At 41.2% G+C, this 22,704-nt stretch overlaps 1 protein-coding gene across 1 annotated transcript in view; it reads left to right on the top strand.

The window, feature by feature from the left end:
• Nucleotides 1-13,044: 13,044 nt before the first annotated feature.
• Nucleotides 13,045-22,704, top strand: part of flna (filamin A, alpha (actin binding protein 280)) — a 56,927-nt gene continuing 47,267 nt past the window's right edge. Inside the window, 1 exon segment of the mRNA XM_044143693.1 lies at nt 13,045-13,258. The gene's annotated coding sequence lies outside the window, so the exon portion shown is untranslated.

Here is a 22,704-nt window from a genome sequence, read left to right as displayed (position 1 = left end):
TATGATCAGAACTGTATGTCAAGAGGTTTGTTTCAAGATTCAGCTCTTTCTTCACCACAACAGACTGGAGCAGCGTTCACATTAAGGCAGACTAGATCCCAAAATGTCTATCAGTCCTGCTTCTCCATTCTACCATCAGTCCTTATCCTCCCAAACACCAACCCAGTTTCAAAAGCCTCATATCAGACCTCAATGAGCGTCTTCTGACATTAATGCTGTTGTTATGAATAAACCACTTTCACTCCACTATCATTCCAGCTTTTCCAGTATAATCTACTGTTGACCAGGAACTGCAGCGATGTTTCCTGTTGGAGAAGTAAATATCCAACTGGGAACTCCTGCTTTCTGTGTTGCAAAATGTCTCCATGAAATCTCATGTGCTTGTTTCTGGCAATTGTTTTTAGATCGTATTTCGAAAGGATGTTTAGTTCTTTAGTCTTCACATCATTTTCAGCAGTTGTTACAAAAATGAGCACAAGACATCTGCTAAATACAGGCTGTAATTTAGCTGCAGCATAAACAATAGGATGGGTATTTAGTACCGACGGAGAATTTTGTTTCCGTTGGTTTTTCATGCCAGGTCGACCATTTTACGACTCATGTTGAGAAAGGTTTTGTTTTGGTGACTGCACTGTTACCGACAGGAGTTGTAAACATGGCGGTCAGAGCAATAAGCAAGAATATTGTGATTCGGATGTCAGAACAATGACTGTTCATGCTGCTTAAATCTTAACCCAAAAACAGAAACACGAGACCAGCACCAAGAGGCTCATTGTGCCAACCACACCTTCACACATACACACTCCTGAGCTGTTGCTGCAGAGCATGCTGCCTTGACTGGTGCTCATCACTTCCTGACTGATGCTAATACTAACCACAACTTCTGTGAACCAAAGCTTCAACTTTATTATTTTAATACCTTAATCATCTACGCAGCCTCCTCTTGTTTCTCTTCCCCGATAACTAAGGGGATTGCTCAATTAAATATATGTTTAGTAATGCAGTTACACACTCTCAAACACACATTCATGTTATCGCTCATCTGTCTCTGGACAGTTTTTATGATGCAGAAGGGTGTGTTAGTTAACACCCAGCGAAGCGCCGACAGAACGGAAGTGTGTCTGGGAGGAGCATGCTGTCCAAAAGAGAGGTCAGGACCAGCTTCTCATCGTTCCAGTCGCTGTAATAAATTCTCTCATCTTTCAGATTTTAAAGATGACGAGCTGCTGAAATAATAAACGGGGTTGTATGCAATGGAAAAAGTGAATTTATTATATTAGGCAGATATTTAAATATAGTAATCATCAGTGTTATATGTATTTTAATTAAAAGAGGTGTAGGTCTAAAAAAAAAATAAGAAGTAGATTTGACTGTGGAAAACAAAGGACAGCCCTGACTAAAGCTTAGTCTCTGTTTATGTTTTAGTCATAAACAGCGACAATCCCGCTTCCTTAGTTACCGTTCTTAACGACACAACTCTGACAGGGCCAGGTTAGTGTGGTTGTGGCCATTGTAGGAAGATACACTATGGTGATCAAATAAAGTTCAAGAAATATAAACTTGAAACTTTCTTATTCATATTTTGGATTTCAAGATTTGGATTAAGACAAAAAAATAAGTGAGGTGGTGAATTTTTAACTTTTTAATCAGCAAATGTCCCTATTGCGTTAACGTAAATAGATGGAATAAATACTTCTTAAATAAGTTTAAATTAAAATTTATGCTTTTATGTTCAAGATTATCAAACTTTTTCTACACGGCATTACATGTTAAAAGTATTACATTTATTGTCATTGCTGGATCACTTTGTCTGAGCCGTTGAATTGCTCAGGTTTTACAGTGTGAACGGATCCCTACATTAAGCACTAGAACCCAATAAGTCAGTTTGATGGTCAGAAACGGACCAGCAACAGGAACACAGGAACATAACTTCACCACTGAGTGTCATGTTTTCTGAGTCAATACCTTGGAATGAGCATGGTTAAAGATTACTAGCTAGTAAGACAGATAACTTACATGAAGACAGAACAGAGTGTGGACAGAGTAATGGGAGGAAGGTGAATAAAGATCACAGAGCTGAGGGAGACACAAAGGAAACAACAACAGCAGGGTGAAAAAAGACTTCAGAGAATATACTAAAATATAGGACAACAGAACACAATTTATTACTAAGAAACTAAACACAAAGGAATAATATTTTGAACATAGCAAGACCATTCTATCAATAATAAACAACTCAGAAGCAGGAGGAAGGGCAAGGAAACAACAGTAGTGAAGGAGGAGGATGGAGCTGTGGCTGAGGCTCTGACCTGATGCTCACTGTGGCAAAGGAAGAGCAGGGCGGCACATACAAGTTACGGGGGCGAGGTGGGGCCCCTGGTGGGGGGGTGTTAACCTGAAGGACTGTCTGGCCTGAGGAGGAGAATGTCTACTGGTAGATATTTAGAAGATATTTACACCGTACCTGGGAGAAACCAACACCAGCTTCGTTCCCCAGATGACCTACTCTCAATCCATGTCCTCCAGCAGCAATGGAGAAGCTCTATCTGCTGATAAACTAATGCAATGTTCTCTAACACTGGCATATGCAACATTTCTGTTCAGTTCTAGAGTGTTTGTCTCTTTCATCAGGCAGCCAAGCTATAGCTTCAGGAAAATGTATTTGTCTAATCGACTAAATGTTTTCCAGAAACATAAAAGGAAAAAACATTCTGGAGCCATTTTCATGTAAACTGACTGTTGTCCTTCTGTAAAAGTTCCCTCAACGTCATCAATGTCCAATCTACCGATTGTAATAATTACTTTCTCACAAACTGAGCATGTATGAAGTCTTTCCAGCCGTGCCTGGTTTGCAAGGTTTCCACAACTGGAAAATTTCTTCATTCTCATCTAATTATTTTTTCTTTTTGAATAGTGAGTTTGAGTATTTTGAATAGTAACGCACTAAATTTATGTGTAATAGTTTTTACTACAGAATAATGAAACGTTTCTCTCTGCCTGGGCTACAATGTTTGGAAACTATGGAGACCAGCTGGTACACCAGGAAACAATGGCTGTTAAGTATTTTGGGACAGGAAATGAAGTCATTCAGAGACACAAACAGAAAATAGAATAGAGTAATAAGAATAGTCGATGTTTTCCAAGTAAGAGCACATTTCCTGGAAGACGCATGATGGCACACAGCTCTCTCTTTCGGAGCTCCGTCAGATTGTGCAATATCAGGACTGGATTTGCTGATTTAGGACTTCTGTGTCCAAACTGTTGTCTGGGAAGTGAAATTGACGTATCGCCATGGAGACCGAGCTCCAGAAAAACAAAACACTCCAATCTGACTCATCCCTTCTTGGCATCGTACTTATCATTTATCTGTTTGCTCTGTTGACATTCCTGCTCATCTGTTCAATAAATCGACCTCCGATGTCAGTGGAATCTGATAGGAAAGAACGGCTTGAGGAGTCCATGTGAAATGACTGCCTTGCCTTTTTCTGCATGTTTAGCAATATTTCCAGGCGATCTGTTCAGCCCAAAGTTGCTTCAGCAGGTGAACACCGCAGTCAGCTGCGGCGTTTCATTGTGCTCATCAGCCTTTCACACACATACTTTGCGTCTACATAAACAGACTCAGTAAAGTTCTGAAACAAAGAGAATAAAAACAACCATAAAAATATTAAAGATGTTATCGAAACTTGGTCTTTCAATCTTTTTTTGTACGAAATGAATATGCAAATATTGTACTTTTTGTTTGTTCACTTTTACTGATCCGAGTTTTTTAGATATCTAGTAAATCTCATAACTGCGCCGCTTGCTATGCCTGTATCTTTGCTCGTCTTGTCTCTGCAGGTCTGTCTGTCAGACTCAAATGCTTCAGTAATGAGATCATATGATGTCATGCAGTTCACCCAGGAGCAGCCCGGCTCAAGCCCCATGTGGGGATGAGTGTGAATGTGTGCTTAGATCAAAACCTGCAATTAAAATCGGCTCGTTTCAGGATTTGCATCTTGCAGACTGTCACAAAAAATTCCAAAAGGAAATATGGGTCAAAAGTATATAAAAACGATTGATTATTCCCTGCTTTGAAACTCTAAATAGGATACAGCAATTACTTTCAAACGTTACTTGACCAAATGTGTGTAATACAAGTGTTATCATTTCCACTAGAATCAAAATGTACGTTTTCAAAGCTGTAAAAATGCAATAGACTGCCTCTCTGAACCCAACATGCCAGAGGTTACTCAGCAGAGTTAACCTCAGGACCCATAAAGGCCAGAGAGCAACCCTACCTGCAGATTTGGACAAGCACTTCTGTGCATTTCAATCCCTGTACATCAGTCAAACACATAGAGCTGCCCAACCTCTGTTAGTCAGCAGGTTGTTGCAGATCCTCATTGCATCCAATGAGAGGTGAAATGGTAAGATGAACTCTGGTTTCAAACTTGCATCTTGAACAGTTACTAAATAAAATGCAGGATAAGCAAAGGACCAAGCATGATTAAATGACTGAGCAGCAAAAGCGTTCCCAAGCAGAAGTCCAGTTTACGGTTGGAGTAATAATACGTTTCAGACTGCTGAAGCTCAGAGACGGCAATAATAATACCAAAACGTCAAAACGTAACCTCGAGAAAACCTCAAAGCTCCAAAGCACAGATAGCAGTTTACAGGATGACTTGAGCTCTGTGGGCTCCTCCTCTCTCGTGCCTTGTTCCAGGGGCTTACATCATCCTGATCTGTGTCTGTAGTAATGTTGCTATAGGCTTCGACTGCTGAACACAAACGTCAGGAGTCGTTTACATTTTAAACTAAGAGCTTCACCAGTTGAGTGAAACGCGAGGGAGCCTGAAACTGAAACGGTTAAATAAAACATCCATTTTTATATGTTTTTATTTACATCTGCACAAATTCCCCCTGGCGTTTTCCAGAGGAGGTTTGTGTTGTTGGGTCAGAACGCCGGTATTCTTGTGTTACTGCTCTTCAATTTGCATTGTTATTATTATTTTTTCTCCATAGATACACTTGGTCTGGCGTTCTGTTTGACTGTGATTTCTTCCTGCTATTAACTTTCTGCTTTTCATCAACGTAGAAGGTACTCCTGGATCAGTTCTTCTGTTTTTGTTTTGTTTTGTTTTGTTTTTGTGCGTCTCTGCCCTGTCTTTTCAATCTCCAGTCGGTTGTTGCAGGCAACCGTTTGTACTGATCCAGGTTCTGGTTCTGCTGGAGGTTTCTTCCAATACGCATGCTTTGTATGAGGGATTGCTGTAAAGTTAAGGACACAATTCCAGTGATTGTCTGCTGCTGCGTTGTTCAGGAGGAGAGAATGCTGCACGTCAATGACTTGATGCTCTGCTGGGTTTCCTTGGATACAAAAATATTTAACCTCTTAACCATCACTCCTAAAATGGTACGTGCCAGTCAATGGTTCTGACATGAAAGCATTTGGATAGTGAGTTATGAGGACACTGTTATGTGTCCGTATAACAGATAAGAGCTGCTATGTTGAATGTAAACTTGGATGAATTGAAATGACAGGTTTTTTATATAAAGTGCCTCAAGATTTCATGGTGTGAATTGCCACTATATACAGAAACTGAACCGAAATAAAGCGAATAAAATGCTAAACTTTAGAAAAATACATCAATATCAGGACAAAAGAGGAAATTGGTTTTGGAATCAGGAGATACTCCTGGAATATGTTACCATTACTGTTTCCATGTGGGTCAGGAGATAAAGATTTTCTCACAGCTCTAATCTGATGAGAATTGCAGTAAACAATTTGTCCCACAAGGGAAACGCAATTGTACATTAAGTGTTGTAAATCATTTTCACTGTGAAGTATGGGAGTGGCAGAATGATGTTGGGGGGACAAAACAAATATTGACAACCTAAACCAGAAACCCTGAAAATGGTAAATACAGGCAATTTGTGATAAAACTTCACAAACACAAGGTTTGTTTAGAAACAGCAATGAACCTGACAGTCCTTCAAAAATTTATCTAGCTGAGGAAATACAAGCTAGTGTTACGTGTGTCGTGCAAACACATTATTGTTTTAAAAGAAACAGTGCACTTTGCTCAAAGCCAAAATTTACACAGCACTGAGGTGAGTATCCAGAGATAACCCGAGTCCTTGAAGCAGCCCTGCATTTTTCAGATATTTCTCAGCTCTAACACACAGGAATACATTATCGGTGAGCTTGCCATTATGGGAGTGTTTTGCTCACCAAACAGTTTGGATCAGCTGGGTTAAAGCAGGGAAACGTCTCAGACATGCTGAGCAATGGACTCCGTGGATCAGGTTTAGGAAACATTATTAGAAACTAGACTAAATGGGTTTAAAAGGAGGTGAACCAACAGGAGACCCTGGGGTACACCCCGAACCTGTTGGTGAGGTTATGAGCCAGAGAGTGTTGAAAGACAACTGGGTCTCCCTCCTGAACAGGTAATCCAATATGGTGGTCGTCTTGTGATCAGAAGGTTGCAGGTTCGATTCCAGCTTTCTCTGTGGGCAAAGTACTTAACCCAACATTGCCTAGTAATCTATGTATTGGTGAATGTGACTGTAGTATAAAGTGGTCAAAAATGATTGGAAAAGTGCCGTATACCTTCAGTCCATTTACCATGGATGACACCTATTCCTCATAACAGTCTATCTTTTCAACCCAGGATCTAGATGTGTTCTCACAATCAGCTGAAAGGTCCCAAACATTGACACTGACCCATACATAATCACAGCACCGTTTAGTGGTCTGGCTTGACAATTATAGCTGACTGAAAGTTTTTGCTTGATCTTGTCTTAACATGGAACGTTTCACCAACCAACATCCGAAGGTTCTGCCAGTTTCCAGACAGCGGTTTTGTGTAAACGTAGCCTGAGATGCCACCTTGTAGGCCACACCCTTTTTTGTTCTGCAAATCAGCTGCAAAGTTCACACAGCCCTTGATCTTGGAAGATCAACTTGTTTAATGTGAATAACAAAGAGATCTGTAAAAGAGGATTCTGGCTGTACTGGCTGTAATATTTAGTGTATCTCCTGTCCTTATTTCCCCCAATTAAACAATGACTACATCTGTATTTAAAAGTTATCAGAAGCGAAGAGCGAATCAATGCTTGAGGTGTCAACGACTCAGAGACAGGGAGGTGCTAACATTAAAAAAACAGGGTTAAAAGCTGACAGGAAAGTTAAGTAACAAATGGAAGTTTGTGGTGTGCAGAGGATCTCCAGGGCCTTACACGGTCTGGCTTTGTCCTCTCAAACTTAAAATGGTTTCAGATTTCAAACACCCCAGCACACGGACAAGGAATGCATAATTTTGAAATACTTTCAGCCGCAGAGCATCTTGGTTGATGTCACTATTTGTTTCTTCAAACATCTGTTTTCACTGAATCCGGTCGAGACGGAGCAGAAGAGGACGGCTGTCATCGATTGCTTCATGAGGCGAGCCTGAACGGGGAGAAGAAAATACTGCACAGGTGTGTGTGTGTGAGTGCGTGTGTGCATGTGTGTGTGTGTGTGCTGGCTTTTTCTTCAGCATTGACGCGTTGCCATAATGAACTGTGTGTCAGCCGGGTGAGCAACAGCAGCACTAAACACTCAACTAAACACTGACGAGGCAGTGAGCCAATGCTGGGTTTGGATCAGCTCCCAAAACACAACTGACCTTGAAGTGACTGTAGGAGAGTTTCCGGGAGTGTGACCTTACCGATATGTGGATCCTCACTTAACAGAGCTTTAGTGCATATGCATGAAATGACATCGGTGAAGAAAACCCCCCAACTCAGAGCATTTAGCACAAGAGAGAGAAAAAAAGATGGTAGATAGTGGGAGGAAGGGAGGGAGAAAGGAAGATCAGTCAGTCAGAGCAAAAAAAATTCCTCCCTCCTTATATGGACAAGAGAATCTGAGCCCATTTTTACTTTACACAGAGACATAGTTCACCAAACTCTGATGCCTCTGATCAGGGTATGGGAGTCGCTAGAATTGTTCAATTAGATGTGTTTGTAGCAGTTAAAGCTCCGTCTGACCCAACCAGAACCCTTCTCGCTCTGAATCCTGTAAGCCTCTGTTTGTTTGCTCTGTCCCTTCCTTTGCTTTGTTTGGTCTGGTCATCATTTCTTGCAGAAATTAACTCAGTTTAAACGAAGGGAAAAGAAAACCTGACAGGAACTCTGGTCGCAAGGGAATTCATCAGCTCCCAGTCAGAGTAACAGAAAAACCAAGGAGGGTAATGGGGGGTTGTGGGTGGGGGGTGTTAGTAGAGGTCTGAAGGGTGGGGGGGTGGGGGGTGGGGGGGGCAAAGGCAGTCTGAAATAGAGAAACAATGTTGAAGAGGCAAAGAAAGAAAAGCCAGGAAGGCAGAGGAAGGGAGAGCTTACCTTAAAAGGCTGTGTTTGGAGATGGAGAAGGGCGTGAGAGTGTTTAAATGTGTGTGTCCGTGTGTGTGAGTGTGTGTTACTAGGTTGTTAAATGTCCCCGTGCTGGAGTGGATTTGGGAGGTTTATGAAGCAGGATGTGGACAAAACCTCATTGGGGTTCAGGCTCATGGGTGATATAGGGTGCAAGATTGTAAGGTGTGTGTGTGTGTGTGTGTGTGTGTGGCGTGTGTGTGTGTGTGTGTGGGTGTGTGTCTGTGTATGTGTGTCTGTGTGTGTGTTTGTGTCAAAATGGTCAGCAGAGTGAAGGATGTTGCTGCAGCCTGTACCTGGATCTAACATCCTTGTGGGATGCACAAAGCGCGAACATTTAGCACAAAAACTGACAGAATGGCGGTCGTCCTGTAACTGAGCCGATTACAGGAACATTCACACAGACGCACTCGGCCTCCTGTTCTCATTAGCCAACAGGAACTGAAGGTCTGGGAAGAGAGCCAGGTCTCCCTGAATCTTTCCTTCTCCATGTATCAGCCCTGCGCCGCTTCAGCCTGACTGACTTTCTTAATATGGCCAGACGAGCAGCGTGAGGAGACAGACACGCCTGGATGTTGGACAGTAAATTGTCCCAGAGCTCATTGGTCCTCAACTCCCCACTGCGCTGGTCAAATGAGCCGTAAAGTGAGTGTTTGTTTAAAATAAGCAAGAACCAAGGAGGAGGGTTGGCACCAAGAAAAGAGGCTGAAAGGTTTATGTAATTAAGGGTTTGTTTTAATTTGGTAAAACCCAAACTACTGCGGAGTTTTCCGGCGGGACTGAAGCTCTCTGCAGCAGGCTAGATTTGCAACCTTCTAGATTGTAATGCTTGTTTTTGAATGGTCCATGTTTCTCCAATTGTTTATTAAATGAATGCATAAATATCATCATCAAATTATTATTACCGCCACCCAACACAAAATATGACATGTGTAATATTTAGTGCCTTAAGCCGGATGCAGTGCTCTCAGGTGTCATGAGATCTCTTTATTATTTTATGGGACAAACTGTGATGAACTGGAATAAAACAGAAATATCCTCTGTTGTTTCTCAGTGAGGAAATTCAGGTGTAGCAGCAGCAAAGTGAGAGGCAATCCAAGCATACAGAGTTACACAAAAATAAATAAATGAAAAAACAGAAGTAAGAATGGCACACTGTACTGAACAGGCAAATTTATGTAAAAATACTTAAATCACACATACATGAAAAAAAAAATTCTCTAATTCAATAGAAATCTATAATTAAGAAGAATCATTTTATAATTGTACAAAATGTGCACGTGTGTTGGTGCAATCAAAAAAAAAAACACCAACAAATAATTTCATTGAAAATAAAATTTCGCAAACGACAGATACCAGCAGGGACGTAAACTCTTGAGTTTGTTGGATCAGTGATGGTTACTGATGGGAGGAAGGACCTGAGACAACGTCCCAGTGTGCATCTAGTTTGCAGGGGACGAGAGACAGATTTGTTCTTTTTATTAGCAAGAAATAAAAATAAATATCTTCAGCATCATTGTTTTTCTGTGTAGAATTCTGAACTCCAAGAGAGGGACAGGCAAACGTCCAACATTCAGTAACCTCCCTGGGCAGACAGCATCCCGAAGAGCCTGAGATGAAGACGAAGCAGAAGCCAGAGTGGTTCTGAGAAAGTAAACAGTCTCTGACCCAAAGTGAAGGTCCTCCCCTTTATCATGTGATAAAACTGTTTTTCTGGCACCCAACATTCAGCTATTCCTCTATTGGGTCCCCACTCAATTCGGACTGTGAGTTCGGTCAAGCTTTCCTTTGGAAATCCAAATTTTGCACCTTTCACAAGAGAGAAAACAAAAGAGAGAGGAGGGGGGAGGAGAGAGAGAGAAATAGAGAACGTTTATCTGTTGCCTTGCAGCAAGAAGGTCCTGGGTTCGATTCCCGGCCCGGGGTCTTTCTGCATGGAGTTTACATGTTCTCCCTGTGCGTGGTGGGTTCTCTCTGGGTTCTCCGGCTTCCTCCCACAGTCCAAAAACATGTCTGTCAGGTTAATTGGTCTCTCTAAATTCTCCCTATAGCACAGGGGCAGATGAACCTCTCAGCAGAGAAAATATCTAAATGATGAATGAATTTGATTTGGATAGTGGTCCAGCAGCTTCTTTCAGTCAAAGAGAAAATGATGCAGTCAGATGTAGGAGCTGCGGAACCCACCATGGAGATGAACCTCCTACCCCTGACGTCCATCCAGAAATAACACATTTTCCATGGGATATTTCAAACATACACCCAGGTCTGAAGCCAACGTGACTCGTACAACACACACAGTCTAGGTTTCGAATGTCTCAAAGGGGAATAGCTCATCTCACGGCCGACATCAGTCAGCTGCTGCCTGAGTCAGTCTGATTAATGCGTTTTCTGACTCCAGAACTATGCAGCAGTTCACTGTACTTGTGGTAAGAGCTGCTGTGTTATTAAAGGAGTGTGTGTGTGTGTGTGTGTGCAGGTGCAAAGAGGTCGAGGTTTAAATGGTGGCTCGAGCTGTAAATCTCTTACCTACGCAGAACAATGCCCAAGTGTTTCTTTTTTCCTCAAATTTCTTTTTGCAGTCCATTCTGTATTGTTTCAACTAATTTCCTTGTTCAACAGGTTGTTTTACGGTATTCCATTAATGTCAAAAAGTTGTGTTTTTTTTTTTTATTTGACCTAAATTGATCAATAAAACTACTGAAAAAACAAAACATCTCTCAGAGTTCTTTTCTACTGAGCAGTGACTTATGTTGCACAACTGAACATATTGGGTTTCAACTATTATGTGGCTATTGATGTGTTGGCCACAATTACCTTAGCATCAGTCTCATCAAACCCAGTAGGATCTGGATTTCTCCCTCTAAAAAGTAACAACTCTGGCAGCGGGATAAAAATTGAGACGAAGCAAGTTGTATTTTGCATCAAGTGCCTTGTTAAGAACTTTTAATCTGGGCATTTCCACAACACTGACAGGAGGCGTGTCTATTTTATTACTGCATCTGTGATTTCCCTCCAGCTCATCCTTTTACTGTCAGACGGCTTTGGCAAACAACGGCACCGATGTCATCCGCTTCCCGGCTGGTTTATTTCACCTTTTCTTTGATGTGTGGGGAGAGGTTTACAGCAGCCGTCGTTGTCTAGGGGGATTGCTTTTCAGGTGCTTGAATAAATTTGCGGTACTGCTACCTTTTTGCAGCAAAAGGTTTGAAACATGTTTTCGCAAATTGCTGCAATTTGTGTCACATCTCTCTTGTGAAATCCGACCCGCTTTCAGACTGTCGATCCAGTGCTGTTTCTCTTAGGAACCAGCTTGTCTAGGTCCACTTCAGTTAAAGCTGCAGTACGTAACTTTTACAAAAATATGTTTGTTTTGTTTTTTCCATAATTGTAAAATGCTGTCCCCCTGTTGTGATGGTGTGGAATAACACAGATAATCTCTGAAAAAATTAAAAAATAAAAATATTTTTATAAATATATATATATATATATATATATATATATATATATATATAAAGCTCCTATACGTCAAATAGTGCTACTATTGTTATCTGAAAATATGCACCGCTCCTGACCAGAAACAGCCAGAGTGAGGGTCTTAAGATTTTAATTGTCACTGGACATACTTTGCAATGTTGCAACACGTATTTACTTTAAGTGGCTTAGTAGGCTTTTTATGAACAAATTATTTTGAAAAGCGTTTCTCCTGCTTTAATTTGGTATTTGGTAAATATGTTGTTTACTTTTAATATATTTTTTTATTATTATTTTCAGTCCTCAAAATGCCAAACTTTGCACGAAGTGTTGTATTTTTGACATCATTTGCAACAATTAAATCCGACGTTATGCTTACAGTCACTCAGTACATGAGTAGCCTTTTAAGCAAATACTATTTTTTTTACTTAGTTGGGTAAAAATATGTTGAAGTCGTGCTACTTTTACCTCGGATTAGATCCTTGCGCTGCGACAGCCAGCAAAGATCCTCCTGGAAAGATTATGACAAAAAGGTCAGAACAGGTCTAGCGTCTTAACAACTTCAGCTATGAAGACATTTTAAGAGCTTCCTGTTATGATCTCTCTTTCTTTAGCTTTGTTCGCCCACTAACGCCCTTCTATCCCCCATATAAATTGATCAACTGTACAAAAAAAAAAAAGATTTAAAAAAGCGGGGGGCATCTTGAGGTCGAGCATTCTTTTTCCCTGATCCAATGCTCAGCTGGAGAGCAGCCTTCCTTCACACAAGCCCATGTTGAGTCACAGCAGAGGCCGACAGACTTTCAGAGGGATACACACACATCCCCACTTTCTGTGTGAATCACAGGCGATGACAGGAAAGAGACCGGGGCTGCAGAGAGATGAGGGGATCTGCTCATGCACCCCCCCCACCCTCCTCCTCCGGGGTACAGTAAAGATGGGGTAGATGGTAGATGACATCATACCTTGAAAATCCCGGAGGCGCGGTCATTACATCACCTTGTGAAAAGAGAGAGAGAGAGACAGTAAAAGAGAGACGGAGTTAGAGACACCCCCACCTCCTCTGATCTTTCACCCGTTTACCAATTAAGGCTCTCACGGTGGAACCCAGAGAAAGAGAGAGGGAGGGAGATCGAAAGAGAGGCGGAGGTAGAAAAGAGCAAAAGAGCGGACGGACTATCTCTTTCTTTTCCGTTACACCAACAGTTCAAACCATTTCCCCAATCGGGACTGCGCGTGGGGAGGAGGTCCGGGACCCCCACACATATACACACACACACACTCACCCACGTACACACACCCTGTGTGACCGCAGTGACTGCAGCGCGCCCTGACTGAGCGGACCGCGGAGAGACCCACGCAGATCAACACGCAGGTGAACGGTCCACAGGTGAGTCTGGTGCTTTCAGGCGCGCCGGGATCTGCTGCTCCCAGCCTGCTCTGATGGAGGTGTATGTAGCTGTGTGTGTGTGTGTGTGTGTGTGTGTGTGTCGCTGCGTCTGGATCAGTTCTACCTGGGGTTCTGCTGGTCCCATGCACGGGGCAGCTGGAGAGGTCAGGCTCCGACTATTTATTATCTATTAACTGGTTGGTTGGGATTTTCATGTGCTGCTACGCACAACAGTTTCCCCCGGAGTTAGAATTAAGGGGCTCCGCACCAAATAAGGAAACACCGTCCCTCACTCCTGTGTTAAAGGAGGGGTTCCTAGTAGTGGTCACTTGCGCCCTCCGCCGCTGGGAGCGGGCCCTACACGGAGCAGGAGGGCCACCTGGTGCCTGTTCAGAAGGAACTGAAGGCTCCAGGAACCAAGCCATTCTAAACTCCCTGCTTCGAAATAAGGATGTTTTTATCTATTATTATTATTACTATTATTATTTGGTCCATCTGACTGCTAATTAATTGGAGTCATAATGCAACTAATGTTCTTTTACGAAACATAAGTAAAAGAACATTCCACTCATTCAGTATGACTTTAACCAATTACCAGTCCGATCTAAAAATACTCGATTAAAGGCAGTCTTGTTTTTTTTTTCTATTTTAACACGTGTCTCTTAAAGTTGTTAATCATTTGTCTTCTTCATTTCTTCACTCTGGTCACTGTCAGCTAACGCCATTTTAGGGCAGTTAATTTATACATTCAATTTTGTGCCTTGTTTAACGGAGTCCAAACAAGACTGAGGCCTTTCTGTGTGAAGTGTTCATCTTAGATTAGCTACTCCAGAAAATCCCAACAAAGCATGTATGTTAGGTGAAGTGGTGTGAGTGTGTATGTCTCTCTGTGTGTGAAGGATTGTCCTGTGTGTGTTTGTGTTGGGCCTGGAGTTAAATCCCAGTCTGTTCAGGGTTTACTCCTCCTCTCACCCATTGGCTACTAGAGATACAGGCAAAAGCCCCACAAAACCTTGAATAGGAGTAATAAGGCTCAGACATGCAGAAGCAATGGATGGATGGATGCAATACAAGTCGACAAACCAAATGCCCTGCATTCATAACTTATAGTTGTTCCACCAACAGATTCTCCCACCTGAGCCATGGGTGTCTGCAGATCCCCCAAAGTTACACTGGGCCTCTTGGTTGCTTCTTTTGTATTTATTTTTATTACGTCTTGTCAACATAGTTGTACGGGCAGGTTTTGGTCGGTCTGCAGGTGTCACGTTCTCTCCGTTTTTCAAATGAAAATGAATGAAATATTTTGAATTTTGTGGTTGCTATATGATAAAATTTGAAACAGTTCAAAGTAGGAAACTGATAGGTACTTTTCCTATATACCTAAATAAAGAATCACAGACAACGTATATGAATTTTATGACAAAGCTTTTGCAAAAGGAGAAGTCTCCGAAGCAGCTTCTCCAAGCTGCTTACAAAGAGAGTTCTGATTTCCTTTTACGCGAGCTCCTGTTTTATTGTCAAAGAAAAACAGTCAAAACAGTCAAAGGGGCAGAGGTCGTAAAAAGAACAGAGGTTGTAAACGTGTAGCCTAATCAACATGTAACCTAATCAACTAGAAAACTACTCAACTGCTCACATGAAGATAAACAGACATCCTGACCTCCACGTCAGAAAATACACACAAGGAAGAGAACACTTTAATTAGACTGAATTTCACCTAAAGTCAAAACAAAATGATAATTCCGAAAATTCTCTAACATTCCCCCCTTTTTATCATTTTACGACATGCGTAAACCTTATGCAAAAGCCAAGTATAGAAAAGAAAAAAGGAAAAGAAGGAAAAGAAAACAATAAATGCAAGATTTTTTTTTCTAACCTAAACAGAAAATACAATGAACAAATGAAATATAAAGTAATAAATGAAAAATAAAAGAAACAGCAAAAATCAAATGCAGTTTTTCTTTCATCCAAAACACCACTTGTTTTCACATTTTCGGTGTAGGAGTCATTCAGCAAATGAAATCATCTGTTTATTGATTACAGAAATTCATCATTTTTCAGAAAATCATCTGAAACTTGGAACAAGTCATCTTCAGTCGACTCATAAGATGCCTTTGTCAGTTGATAATTGATAACAGTTGTGTCAATTGTTTTGGACACCATTTTACGTAGGCAAGGAAAAATGCAACCCGTAAAAAGACAGAACAAAACTAACACAACTAGAACAGGCGTCATGAGTTTTAACAGCAAGGTCCACCATGGTCCAGAAGTAAGCCATGAAAACAAATCGAAAGAGGGTGAACCGCTTGTTCCACTCTCCACATACTGTTTTAAATCTTCCAGCTCGTATAGAGCATCAGAAATAGTTCCTCCAGTTCCTGTTTCGTCAGGCACATAAGTACAGCACGTTGGGCCAATGATTTTACAGACCCCTCCTTGAGGGGCAGTGAGGAAGTCCAAGACAACACGATTTTGCATAACCATGTTTCTCAGTTCAGCCAGTTCTTTCATGGTGCCATTGGCCAGCTGGTATGTGATGTTGATTAGTCGCAGTAATCCGTACCTGTTTATCTCAACGTGGTCCCCATTTTTTGACCTCTGACGTAACTGTTCGTTTGGAGCGGGTGTGTAGATCATTCTGTGCTTTCCTGATGAATGCAATCGGGTTGATCAAAGGAACCACAGCACACAGTCCTCCCCAATTTTTCGGCAAGAACATGTATGCTTCATTTCCACATATGAAGTACCAGTCTGCCAACATTCGGGCGCCATAATCTCCTGGCACTATGGCGCTACACAGTGTTGTCTCCTGTCTCCTCTTTGTTTTATGCGTGATGTTGAAACTCCTCTCCTGAAGCAGGTTGTCACAGTCTGGGTTGTCCTTCCAGACTTTGCAGCGTGGAGTCGTCTCTTGACCCCTGCATGCTGTGCAGGTGATGAAATCCTGTGTCGGTTCGCAGTAGGTGTAAACTCTGTTACACAAATTCCAGGGCACCGTCCCTAGAACAACATGTCCATTATTATAAACACAGTTCCCTAGAGATCCTGGTTTAGCTCCTGCTAACGAAATGATCTCTGGTATTTTCCATACAGTTTGTTGAGATGACGAAAAAGGAAGTACATCATCTGCAAGTGAACAATTTAAAGATTGAAATAGGCTTTGCACAGCCTCTCCCATCCGGAGGTCAACTGAATAGTCCTCCTCACGTGGTCTGTCTCCTCTTAGGGGTGGGATACGCCGTGGTCTGGTGCTTAGAACGTAGAGACACATCTGTTTGTCGTCAGTAATGTTACCTGGTCGTAGACCTGAGTTATGTATGGAAACCGGCATCTGCACTTTACACGTAGCAGTTCACAGCATGTCCCTCATAAGCGGTTCTATTCATCAGTTTCCACCACAGTCATGCGGATGAAACTGGAGGGAGGTTGTGTCTGCTCTTCTCCTTATCCTATTGAGAGTGAGACCACTCCCTCTGCAAAACAGTTGACATGCTGCAGTCACAACACATTAGAGGATCCACCTGGCATGTGGAGACCCCATTGCTGCTCAGAATACAGAGATGTCAGGACCCCCAGCCTAGCAGAGTGAGGATCTGTTGAATTCTTCTGCTGACCTTGAGACGAACTGTCCTAAACGACAGAACCCCTTTGTAAATCAGACTTCCCCGTCACTCTGATTTAGGGGTCTAACACTCTCTGTACCTTACAGTGACTGAGATGAATCCATGTGGGTCTTTCAGCAATCGTTACAGCTGTTGGTGTGGTCATCAGCACCTGGAACGGTCCTTCCCACCGTGGACTCGCCCAGTTCTTTCGTTTGATGACCTTTATGTAGACCCAATCACCTTGCTCGATTGGAGTGGCCTCCTCTTTTGATGTCTCCTTTCTGTCTCATTTCTCCCTCCTCCTCTTGGTTCTGGCGTCGCTGGGGTGCAATCCTCCCTCCCCCTTTAACTCACTCTGCAGTTTCTGGTGTTGGATCTTGAGTTGTCCAGACTGTCCCTCTGTCAATGTCCAAACATTTCACAAATGAAACAAGCATCGAATAGTTCAGTTTGTTGTCTTCGTCTCTGAAGCACATTATCTTTTCCTTCTCCACGCTGATATCAGGGAGTAGATCAGCGGAGATTGTAAGAGTTCAGTTGCATTTTAGTGTCTGGATGTGATGGAACTCTTCTTTGTCTTCTTGATTGCTGTCAGAAGCTGGTGATGAGGGAGGGACTTCATTTGATCCATTGCAGGACAGCTTCGAGTTGAGGTCAGAGGTCAGACGCACCGCAGCGAGGCTCAGACAAAGGAAAAGGAAAGAAGCAAATAGGAGTCAATGAGGGTTTATCTTTCTTTTTGTGTTTTTTATTTCTAAATATCTCATGTATATCTTTTCTCTCTTTTGATTTTATAGTTTTAGCCACTTATTAACATTATTTATATTTTAGAATTCTAAATCATTTAGAACACCTATAAACATGAAACATGTTTAACCTGTAATCTCTTTATATTCTTTGCCATGTTAGATTTTAAAATGTAGAATGTAAGTTAATTTAATTAACTTAGTTTGAGTGAACATCTTATCAGAGACCAGTGAATTACTTTAAGTTTGTTGATCCTTAATGCTGAAGCTGTGAAGCCAGAGCAGCCCTCCTCTCATTTTGGAATTTAAGCGAGATATGAGGCTGGATAAAGTCCAGGTCGGTACCAAACTCTGATCGCTGACCCCTCCAGACATACAGCCAAAGGATCATAGCACCAAGTTGGTGTTTTAACCTTTTGTAGTTATGCTACCCAGTAATCTATGCAGTATAAAACATTGTTCTCTGAGAAGAAATGTTTTTCCTTTTTATTGTTTCATTTAATTTCTCATCAAGTTGTTTTTGCACCTGTCAAAATTCATTTACACTTAAACTTCCCTCTATAGGAAAGTCATAACTCCTTTTCAAATCGAGAAAAGTTGTCCACATCTTCACCACCTTTTTGTTTAATTCCTGACAGATGACTATAATTTGCCCTTTTTTAAATCCTACTGTTTTATATTAGATAAAATACCAAGTGGTATTTATACCTCCAATCACACAATCCTTCACAGCAACATGAATTGTAACACAAACAGAAACACAAAACAATTAGTCAGATTTGTAGTCAGTCAAAATTTAATCAGTCTCCAATTTTCAGTCTGTCCTCATAATCATTTTCTTTTCTCCAATTATTTATCATATTTTACTGAAGCTTCAGGAATTTTCCAATTTTTTTATTTATTTATTTTTTTTATTTGTCATGTTATAATTTAATTAATTTTAAACTCTAGTCTTCAGGAACCTGTTTTAAATAACTTGTGCACATTTAAAAAGAGATATCTCAAATTTATATTAGGATCTAGCAATAACCAATAATTTCCTGTTGTCTGGTACCAGTTTTTAACCTAGCGCTTATTTCAGACCTACACACCATGTGTTTAACTTTCAACACGCCATCTATACCGTACTTCCTCTTCCATTTAGTCAGGTACATTACGTTTCCTGGCTCCATCTGACACATAAACTTTCCATCCCCTTTAAGCCTTTTCTCCTTCATGTGTGCTTTTTTATACTTTCCCATTATTTAAATCACTTGCAATTTTAGCTTGAAAATTTTGGTATTTTGTGCTTCCTCAGAGAAAGTGCTGTAAATCAGCGCTCAGTGCCTTCTGAAAACAGGCTTCTACTTGGAGCCTAGCTTCCAAGCGGTTTTTCACTTTGGATCCTAATTCAAGGCAGAGAGTTTTACTCCCAGAGAGAGAAACACCATTCACTCCTTCATACACACACATCAACAAAGCAGCAGACAAAAACACCAATATCAACACAGCAATAACAAAACAGTATTACAACTTCCTATCTACGCGAGGACTTACTCTTAAAGAGTGTCCTGTAAATAAGGAGGCTCTAAAAGCCGTTCCTTTTGCCTTTAGTTGAAACTCAGTCAACTGGGACTCTAACCCTTTTTATAACTTCTTTAGTCAAGTTGGTATTTGACAAGGACTCAAACCTTCATTTAGTCAAGTTGGTATTTGACAAGGACTCAAACCTTCATTTAGTCAAACTAAAAGTTGACAAGGACTCAAACCTTCATTTAGTCAAATTGATATTTGACAAGGACTCAAACCTATTACGGAATTTAAGCTTCTAGCAGGACTCCGACATCCTTTTGTTACGGAACTTAAGCGACTGTATCTCGCAGGACTCCGCCGTCCTTTTGTTTTAAAATTCACCTACGTTTCTGTAGTTGTCTGGTCGGATCTCGTCACTCCGTTGGCAGAACAAAGTCGGACATGCGCGCTGGCCCAGCTGAAGAATTTGCTTCCTGGGTCCTTCTTTCCAGGTCCAGTTGACTTCTGGCCGTGCCTGCAGATTCAGCGCGTCTTCCTCTGCCTGGCAGCGGGGGAGGAGAGATCCCGGGTTTCGGCACCAAAATGATAGGTACTTTTCCTATATACCTAAATAAAGAATCACAGACAACGTATATGAATTTTATGACAAAGCTTTTGCAAAAGGAGAAGTCTCCGAAGCAGCTTCTCCAAGCTGCTTACAAAGAGAGTTCTGATTTCCTTTTACGCGAGCTCCTGTTTTATTGTCAAAGAAAAACAGTCAAAACAGTCAAAGGGGCAGAGGTCGTAAAAAGAACAGAGGTTGTAAACGTGTAGCCTAATCAACATGTAACCTAATCAACTAGAAAACTACTCAACTGCTCACATGAAGATAAACAGACATCCTGACCTCCACGTCAGAAAATACACACAAGGAAGAGAACACTTTAATTAGACTGAATTTCACCTAAAGTCAAAACAAAATGATAATTCCGAAAATTCTCTAACAGAAACAGTTTAGGGTTCAGTGAATCATTTATATCCCAGATAAAACAAACAATGTCATCCCAAATGTTCAATTTCAGTACCACAGTAACAGTTTGAAATAATTTCAACCAAAGTTTGAATCTCATGTGACAAAAAGTGTAAAGAGCAAATCTCACTATTATCCATCTATATGTCTCCCCAAAATATATGTTTTATTGCATTTTTACATTTTTAATATTTTGGCTTTGTTTTAAGCTTTCAGTCAGACTATGCAATTCCAAAACTAAAATACACACATGTTTTCTAGTTGTCTGAACACAATGCTACACAACAAAAATAAATATGCAGATTTTTTTATTGATCTTCCCCAAACTATGAAATTTTTTTATTTATTACTATTTATTTTTGCTGTTTTCATCTCTTTTTAACATTTGTGGCTTACAATTACCCCTAGAAATGGGTACAATACTAACAGTGATCCGTATTTTTGTTTCCCTCTGTGCTTTCAATTACCAGTTTAAAAAGCAGTTAGGCTAGCTATGCAAAGTTAGGGCAGCTAGGTTGGACTAACCTAGCTTGTTCTAAACATTTTTGAAATGCTATAAATGTGATAAAACAACCTGTAGTCCAACCAGTTTGAGTAAATTCCTCTGGACCTTTCAAACCCTGAAAGCTCAACTCATCTATCTAAAGAAAGTGCAAGAATTGATTAACTTGCCTCTGATTAATCATAAATTTTAACACCGTGATCATGCTAATACACCTGACTGGCTAGGAACAACATGTGTTCATTTAACTTTACTTGAATTTACATGGCTCTGGATGGTTTTGCTTTGTGTTTTACACTTTTTGGATTTCTTGTACCTTGTGTTTTGGTTTTCCAGATTTAGAAGATCCACCTCTTTGAATCATTCTCACCTGGTCTCCAGTCTGCTGACCCCCGTCATGATTACCAAAACCTCTAATGCTAGTGTAGCTAGTGCTGCCAGTTTGAGACCCATGCATTCCCTAGTCTGGCCTTTTGAAGTTTTTAGTGAAGGGATTTTGCATTTAAACTTCCCTGTCCACAAATGGGCCCGGACTTTAAAATCTAAAATGTTTTCACTTTGTTTAATTTTTTAAGAGGCATCCAGTCTTGAGATTTCAGCCATACTAGAAATAGCTGCTTGCTTCCATACATACAGGCCACAATGGTGGAACAGGAACTTGTGATTGTCTTTGTAGAAATAAGTGTGTTTGTGCTGGACGGGTGTCTGTGACTAATTTTGTCTGCTAGATGTTCAACGGTTGTTAGAACGGTTAGAGGGTGGAAAGCTTGTGACACTCAGCATCTACGTGCAGGTAGTCACGGCTCCTGAGGTTGCCCTGACAACCGTAAGATGGCACGGGAAGAGAACCCACAACCTAGCTCTGCTGCCTTACCCCCCAGTTCTGGCAGGCGACCAAAACTGAGACGGACCAAGGAAGGGAGGGTACCAGAGACCCCCAGGCCGACCCCAGACTTCCAGCCTCCACTCTGGCCTGGGGTGTTTGTTTCTCAGAGGCTGGAACAAATCAGTGAATACAGAGAAACAAAATCTGCGGTAAAGCTAAAGGAAGAGGTGGCTGGCACAGGATGTGTGAGACGTAAACAGACAAAACTTGTCCTTATTTGACACGCCATTGTCTGGCTGGTTGCAGTTGATGCCACCGCCACCAAGTCTGCAGAAAGTAAAGGGAAAAACCAACTTAGCTCTAATCTGTGCCTCTGACTGGCTGTCTCCACACTGCCATGTGTCATGTGGTTAGAGGTGCCGTCGCGTCTTGTGCCTAACTTCCTGTTCTGACATCTGCAGCATTCAGTTTCTGACTGATAGGGTGTGGTTAGCTGTTCTGATGTTGGCATTGCAGACACCTGCTTTGAGATCAAGTTTATTAATATTTAACATTTGCCTCGCGTCTGATTGATTATATTCAACTTTGTTTTCTGCACCTTCCTTCTTAAATTTGCACACCATCCCAAGTTGTCTTGTAATTTTGTTGATCAAGGAGAAAATACTAATATAGAAGTGGTGCTCAATCCAGTCTTGATATATAATGTATGTGGTGAAAAATCAGTCCAATATTCACTGAGTTAGCTAATATTTAGATATATCTCTTCAATTTCTTCTTTCAGTGTTTTTGTTTTATTACAGTGGGTCATTAATGTATGTATAGAAAAGGAAGCTCTATTGTAGATTGATGATTTGCCGATACTTATCCACAGATCTTATCAAATTCAGTAAAGGTTTAAAATCAGCCACTGTCCTCTTCTCTGCTGTGAGACGGGTTGGACCGTTAGACCGGTCCACCAGGACATGTCTGCACGTCTTAAGTTAACAATAGTCACCCCACTGTTACCATCTGAGCAACTTTATTGCAATATTTAGCAACATTTTAGACACAAAAAAAAAATTATATCAGCCAGTACTAGAGTCGACTGGTCAGGCTTTTTAAAGATTGGCAATCGACCAGAAAACTGCTGTCTGTGCCGCCCTACTTCCTGATTACCTTATCTGTTATCTTCTCTTTCTGAGGCAGTTTTTGGGAAAGGGTGCACAAACCCTCCAGTAGAGCTGGCTGCCATGCTAATGTTTACATA

Source organism: Gambusia affinis, linkage group LG01, assembly GCF_019740435.1.
Source record: "Gambusia affinis linkage group LG01, SWU_Gaff_1.0, whole genome shotgun sequence".
NCBI lineage: Eukaryota > Metazoa > Chordata > Actinopteri > Cyprinodontiformes > Poeciliidae > Gambusia > Gambusia affinis.
Note: the sequence above shows the minus strand (reverse complement) of the source record. Positions and strands in the feature narration are given on the sequence as shown.